Source organism: Vulpes vulpes, chromosome X (assembly GCF_048418805.1).
Source record: "Vulpes vulpes isolate BD-2025 chromosome X, VulVul3, whole genome shotgun sequence".
NCBI classification, from domain to species: Eukaryota; Metazoa; Chordata; class Mammalia; order Carnivora; family Canidae; genus Vulpes; species Vulpes vulpes.
Window position 1 is genome coordinate 115,401,293 of NC_132796.1, and position 8,322 is coordinate 115,409,614.

Genomic DNA, 8,322 nt, shown 5'->3' on the forward strand with positions numbered 1-8,322 from the left:
CCACAGATTGGGAGAAAATACTTGTTCTCATTGATAAATGTGTACTATACAGAATATATAAGAACTGTTATGTGGATCCCTGGGGGGTTCAGCAGTTTCGAGTCTTGCTTTCGGCCCCAGGTGTGATCATGGTGCCCTGTGATCAAGTCCCATATGGGACTCCCTGCATGGAGCCTGCTTCTCCCTCTGCCTATGTCTCTGCCTCTCTCTCTATCTGTGTGTGTCTCTCATCAATAAATAAATAAAATCTTTTTTAAAAAAGAACTGTTAAAACTCAACAAAGAAAAGAAAAATCAACCAATTCTAAGAGGAGCAAAATATTTGAAAAGGTGTTTCTGCAAATAAGGTGTATAAATAACCAATAAGCACATGAAGAGATACTCAACAGGATCCTTAGGGAAATGCAAATCAAAACCACAATGAGCAAGGACTTCAAACTTGCTGGCTAAAATTAGAAGACACAAAGTAACAACTATTGGTGATGATATGAAGAAATTGAAATCTTCATATATTGCTAGTGGGAACGTAAAATGGTGCAGTCAGTGTGCAAAGCAGTCAGCAGTTCCTGCAAAAGTTAAACATAGAGTATAACCGTATTACCCATTGATACCATTCCTAAGTATATATCCAAGAGAAATGAAAATATATGCCCACACAAAAACCCTATCGACAAATGTTCATTGCACCTTCCATACACATGATAACCCGAATCAGAAAACAATTCCAACATCCATCAACTGAGGAATACAAAAAAGTAGGGCCTATCTACTTACTGTAATATTATTTGCCAGTACGAATAGATGAAATGCTGATATAGGGTATAAAATGGGTGAACCTTGAATACTGCATGCTTAGGCAGAAAAACTAGACACAAAAGACCACATATTTTATTATTGTATTCGTATGAAATATCCAGGCAATGCATGTCACTAGACACAAATAGTAGAGTAATGCTTGCCTAGGGCTAGGGGAAAGGGTAATGGGAAGTCACTCTGAAAGTTGAGAGCCTTTTCCAGTGATGAAAATGCTCTGTAGTTAGATAGTGGTGATGGTCCACAACCTAGTGAATATAGTAAAAAGCACTGAATTGTACACTTTATTTTTATCTTTTAAAAAGGGTTTCTTTATTTATTTGAGATGGAGAGAATAAGAGAGAGAGGACACAGGCAGGGTAGAGGGGCAGAGGAAGAGGGAGAGGCAGACACCCCCTCATCTCCCACTGAACGGGGAGCCCGATGCAGGGCTCGATCCCAGGACACCCGGATCATGACCTGAGCCGAAAGCAGACACTTAACCAACTGAGCCACCGAGGTGCTCCTGAATTGTATACTTTCAAATGGTAAATTAGATGGCATGTGAATGAAATCTCAATAAAGTATAACAAAGTGAAAACAGGAGAGGAGAGGGAAAGATCACAGATGGAGAGGCTCTGGGTGGTGCAGCCTGCTGAGACTGCTGGCAGCTAAGACAGCAGGGACTCGGAGAAAACCCTGACATTACAGGCCCTATACTTAGAACAGGGAAAGGCAGCTCACCACTGGAAGATTTTGAAACTTGTAGCAACAACAAACCTTGGACCCAGCTAAATTACGGAGTAGATGTGCTACTCCCCACACACTAACAGCCCAGAGAAGAAGAGGCATGCCAATTCCCAGTCATAAATGCTATTCACCTCAGTCTCTGGTGTACTCCTACAGATGATGCCTGGCTGCAAATCAATAAAAAATACTACAAAAAACCAACACTCCAAAATCAAGAACAGTCAACCCACTGCCAATAGAAAAAAACAATAAATAGAACTGTACTCCAAGGTGATCTATATTCTAGCTATATTAGGTAGAAATTTTTGTTTTATTCTTTTATGATTTTATTTATTTATTCACAGGACACAGAGACAGGCAGAGACACAGGCAGAGGGAGAACCTGGCTCCCTGCAGGGAGCCTCATGTGGGCCTTCATCCCAGGACCTTGCGGACCACAACCTGAGCGACGTCAGACACCCAATCACTGAGCCTCCCAGTTGCCCCAGGAAGAAACTTTAAGTCACCTATGATTAACATGCTAAATAATCTAGAAGAACAGATGAATAATGTGCATGAAGCGATTGGTAATTTTAATACAGATGTAAGCAATAAGACAACCAAATGGAAACCCTAGCATTGAAAAATAATATCTGCTAAAAGGATTAAAAACTGACAGAACATGTTAGAGGAAAGACAGAATCAACTTGACATAAGTAAATTAGAAATGCGGGCGAGGCAAGATGGCGGAAGAGTCGGGTCCCCAAGTCACCTGTCCCCACCAACTTACCTAAATAAATTGCAAATCATCCTGAAAACCTAGGAATTCAGCCTGAGATTTAAAGAGAGAACATCTGGAATGCTAGGCTGAGAAGAGTTAGCGCTTCTATCAAGATAAGAAGACTGAAAAAAATAAAGAAATAAATGAGCATCCAAGAGGGAGGGGCTCCCGCAATGGGCCAGGCTGAGGCCGGGCATCGAGAGCCCCAAGACAGGAACACCCAGTCCCTGAGAAGCAGGAGCTTTACCAATCTTCCCGGAGGGAAAGGCGCTCACCAGGAACTCGGGCAGGATCCCAGGAGGGGCGGGGATGCCCTCAGGCTCCCAGGGTCACTAATAGAGGAACTGCCCCAGGGGAGAGCACGCCACACACCTTGGGCCGAGCTCCCTATAGGGCAGGACCGTGTGCCAGGTGGGGCCCCGGGAGCAGCTAGGGAGGCACAGGTCCCAGAGCCCAGGGCGCCGGGGACACAGCCCAAGATACAGTGTTCCCGCCAGGCCAGGGACAGGCGCAGGCTTGGAGGACACAGGGCAGCGAGGACGCTCCTGCCAATGGGCAGCCCTGAGCTGTGCAGGTCCACGCCACCCGCCTCCGCGGTAATCAGACCCCTACAGACTGGGAGACTGCCGTAGTTACTGCTGGAGCTGACTCGAGAGATGGAGAGCTGGCTGCCGCCACTCTCTGTTACTCCTGGTGTCACCTTGAGCCTGGGACTGACCTGGGCCACCAGGGAGCAGGGGCCTCAAAGGATAAACAGCTACCACTGAGTCGTGCACCTGGCAGTGGGGTGGGCACCTACCCCTGGTTCACACACCTAAGAATCAGCACCACAGGCCCCTCCCCCAGAAGACCAGCTGGAAGAACAGGGGAAGAGCAACTCCTTGACCAAGCAGCGCTGGAAAGTACCAGGAGAAGTCCACAGATGTACAGTATATAGGACCAAAGGATACCCCTCCTTTGTTTGTTTGTTTTTGTTTGTTTCCCCCACACCAGCTTTTTTTCTCTCTCTTTTTCTCCTTTTTCCACTACAACTTGATTTCAGCCACTCTGCACTGAGCAAAATGACTAATGAAAAATTCACCACAAAAGAAAGTATCACAAATAGTAGTCTCTCCCACAGTGTTACAAATTTTACATTACAATTCAATATCAGAAAGCCAATTCAGAAGCACAATGATAAAGCTACTGGTGGCTCTAGAAAACAGCATACAGGATTCAAGAGGCTTCATGACTGCAGAATTTAGATCAAATCAGGCCAAAATTAAAAATCAATTAAATAAGATGCAATCCAAACTGGAGGACATAACGACGAGGGTAATGAGGTAGAAGGACGAGTGATGACATAGAACACAAGTTGATGGCAAGGAAGGAAGCAAAGGAAAAAAGAGGAAAACAATTTAAAGATCATTAGAATAGGTTAAGGGAAATAAAAGACAACCTGAGAAAGACAAATCTACATTTATTTGGAGTTCCAGAGGGTGGCAAGAGGGACAGAGGACCTGAAAGTGTATTTGAACAAATCATAGGTGAGAACTTCCCTAAATTGGGAAGGGAAACAGACATTCTGATCCAGGAGATGTAGAGGTTCCCTCCCTAAAATCAATAAAAACAGTATAACACCTCGACATCTAATTCCGAAACGTGCAAATTCCAAAGGTAAAGAGAAGATCTTTAAAGCAGCAAGAGACAAGAGATCCCTAACAGTTATATGGAGAGGTATTAGGTTAACAGCAGGCCTCTCCACAGAGACCTGGCAGGCCAGAAAGGGCTGGCAGGATATATTCAGAGTCCTAAATGAGAAGAACCTACAGCCAAGAATACTTTATCCAGCAAGGCTCTCATTCAGCATATAAGGAGAGATAAAGAGCTTCCAAGATAGGCAGAAACTGGAAGAATATGTGACCACCAAACCAGCTCTGCAAGAAATATTAAGGGGGACTGTCTAAGGGAAACAATCCACAAAAAACAGGGACTGAATAGGTATCATGATGACACTAAATTCATATCTTTCAATAGGAACTCTGAATGTGAATGGGCTTAATGACCCCATCAAAAGGCGCAGGGTTTCAGACTGGATAAAAAAGCAAGACCCATCTATTTGCTGTCTACATGAGACTCATTTTAGACGTAAGGACACCTATAGCCTGAAAATAAAAGGTTGGAGAACCATTTACCATTCAAATGGTCCTCAAAAGAAAGACAGTCTCTTCAATAAATGGTGCTGGGAAAATTGGACATCCACATGCAAGAGAATGAAACTAGACCACTCTCTTGCACCATACACAAAGATAAACTCAAAATGGATGAAAGATCTAAATGTGAGACAAGATTCCATCAAAATCCTAGAGAAGAACACAGGCAACACCCTTTTTGAACTCGGCCACAGGAACTTCTTGCAAGATACATCCATGAAGGCCAAAGAAACAAAAGCAAAAATGAACTATTGGGACATCATCAAGATAAGAAGCTTTTGCACAGCAAAGGATACAGTCAACAAAACTAAAAGACAACCTACAGAATGGGAGAAGATATTTGCAAATGACCTATCAGATAAAGAGCTAGTTTCCAAGATCTATAAAGAACTTCTTAAACTCAACACCAAAGAAACAAACAATCCAATCATGAAATGGACAAAAGCATGAACAGAAATGTCACAGAGGAAGACATAGACATGGCCAACACGAAAATGAGAAAATGCTCCGCATCACTGGCTATCAGGGAAATACAAATCAAAACCACAATGAGATACCACCTCACACCAGTGAGAGCGGGGAAAATTAACAAGGCAGGAAACCACAAATTTTGGAGAGGATACGAAGAAAAGGGAACCCTCTTACACTGTTGGTGGGATTGTGAAATGGTGCAGGCACTCTGGATAACAGTGTGGAGGTTCCTCAAAGAGTTAAAAATAAACCTGCCCTATGACCCAGCAATTGCACTGTTGGGGATTTACCCCAAAGATACAGATGCAATGAAACGCCGAGACACCTGGCCCCGATGTTTCTAGCAGCAATGTCCACAATAGCCAAACTGTGGAAGGAGCTTCGGTGTCCATCAAAAGATGAATTGATAAAGAAGATGTGGGGAACCCTGGGTGGCGCAGCGGTTTGGCGCCTGCCTTTGGCCCAGGGCACGATCCTGGAGAGCCGGGATTGAATCCCGCGTCGGGCTCCTGGTGCATGGAGCCTGCTTCTCCCTCTGCCTATGTCTCTGCGTCTCTCTCTCTCTCTCTCTCTCTGACTATCATAAATAAATAAAAATTAAAAAAAAATAAAAAGCTAATCTTACTTTAAAAAAAAAGATAAAGAAGATGTGGTTTATGTATACAATGGAATATTACTCAGCCATTAGAAATGACAAATCCCCACTATTTGCTTCAATGTGGATGGAACTGGAGGGTATTATGCTGAGTGAAATAAGTCGATCAGAGAAGGACAAACATTATATGTTCTCATTCATTTGGGGAATATAAATAATAGTGAAAGGGAATAGAAGGGAAGGAAGAAAAAATGGGTAGGAAATATCAGAAAGGGAGACCGAACATGGAAGACTCCTAACTCTGGGAAATGACCTAGGGGTGGTGGAAGGGGAGGAGGGTGGGGGTGAATGGGTGACGGGCACTGAGGGGGGCACTTGATGGGATGAGCACTGGGTGTTATTCTGTATGTTGGAAAATTGAACACCAATAAAAAATAAATTTATTATTAAAGAAAAAAAAACGAAAAAAAAAAACAAATGGTGCTCGAAGAGAAAGCAATGGTAGCCATCCTTATATCAGATAAACTAAAGTTTATCCTGAAGACTGTAGTAAGAGATGAAGAGGGACACTATATCATACTTAAAGGATCTATCCGACAAGAGGACTTAACAATCATGAATATTTATGCCCCGAATGTGGGAGCTGATAAGTATATCAATCAATTAATAACCAAAGATAAGACTTATATAGATAATAATACACTTATTCTTGGAGACTTGAACACAGACTTTCTACAATAGATAGATACTCTAAGCACAACCTCTCCAAAGAACTAAGAGCTTTAAATGATACACTGGACCAGATGGATTTCACAGATATTTCCAAAACTTTACATCCAAACACAACTGAATACACATTGCTCTCAAGTGCACATGGAAGTTTCTCCAGAACAGAGCACATACTGGGGCACAAATCAGGTCTTAACCGATACCAAAATATTGGGATTGTCCTCTGCATATTTTCAGACCATAATGCTTTGAAACTGGAACTCAACCACAAGAGGAAGTTTGGAGGGATTTCAAACTTGTGGAGGTTAAGGACCATCCTGCTAAAAGATGTAAGGATCAATTAGGAAATTAGAGAAGAATTAAAAAGAATCATGGAAACAAATGAGAATGTAGATACATCCATTCAAAATCTTTGGGATACTCAAATGGCAGTCCTGAGGGGGAAATACTTCACAATACAAGCATCCATCCAAAAACTGGAAAGGACTCAAATACTAAAGCTAACCTTGCACCTAAAGGAGCTGGAGAAGAAACAGGAAACAGATCCTACACCCAGCAGAAGAAAAGAATTAATAAAGATTCGAGCAGACCTCAGTGAAATAGAGACCAGAAGAATTAGAACAGATCAACAAAACCAGGAGTTGGTTCCTCGAAAGAATTAATACGATAGATAAACCATTAGCCAGCCTTTTTAAGAAGAAGAGAGAAAAGACTCAAATTAATAAAATCATGAATGAGAAAGGTGAGATCAGCACCAATACCAAATAAATACAAATGATTTTAAAAACTTATTATGAGCAGCTATACGCCAATAAATTGGGCAATCTAGAAGAAATTGATGCATTTCTGGAAAACCACAAGCTACCAAAACTGGAAAGGAAAAAATAGAAAACATGAACAGGCCAATAACCAGGGAGGAAATGGAAGCAGTCATCAAAAACCTCCCAAGACACAAAAGTACAGGTCCAGATGGCTTCTCTGGGAAATTCTATCAAACATTTAAAGAGGAAACCATACCGATTCTACTAAAGCTGTTCCGAAGGATAGAAAGATATGGAGTACTTCCAAACTCGTTCTATGAGGTCAGTATCACCTTAATTCCTAAGCAGACAAAGACCCCACCAAAAAGGAGAATTATAGACCAAAATTCCTGATGAACATGGATGCAAAAATTCTCAACAAGATACTAGCCAATAGGATCCAAAGGTACATTAAGAAGATTATTCACCATGACCAAGTGGGATGTATCCCAGGGATGCAAGGCTCGTTCAACACTCATAACGCAATCAATGTGATTGATCATATCAGCAAGAGAAAATAAGAACCATATAATCCTCTCAATAGATGCAGAGAAAGCAGTTGACAAATACAGCATCCATTCCTCATCAAAACTCTCCAGAGTGTAGGGATAGAGGGAACATACCTCAGCATCTAAAAATCCATCTATGAAATGCACACAGCAAATATCATTTTCAATGGGGAAGCACTGGGACCCTTTCCTCTAAGATCAGGAACACGACAGGGATGCCAACTCTCACCACTGCTATTCAAAATAGTAGAAGTCCTAGCCTCAGCAATGAGGCAACAAAAAGAAATAGGGGGTACTCATACTGGCAAAGAAGTCTAACTCTCCTTCTTCGCAGATGACATGATAGTGTATGTAGAAAACCTTAAAGACTCCACCCCAAGATTGCTAGAACTCATACAGCAATTCGGCAGTGTGGCAGGATACAAAATCAATGCCCAGAAGTCAGTGGCATTTCTGCACACTAACAATGAGACTGAAGAAAGAGAAATTAAGGAGTCAATCCCATTTACAATTGCACTCAAAAGCATAAGATACCTAGGAATAAACCTAATCAAAGAGGTAAAAGATCTATACCCTAAAAGCTATAGAACACTTCTAAAAGAAATTGAGGAGGCTACAAAGAGATGGAAAAATATTTCATACTCATGGATTGGAAGAAATAATATTGTGAAAATGTCAATGTTCCCCAGCGTAATTTTCACATTTAATGCAATTCCTATCAAAAA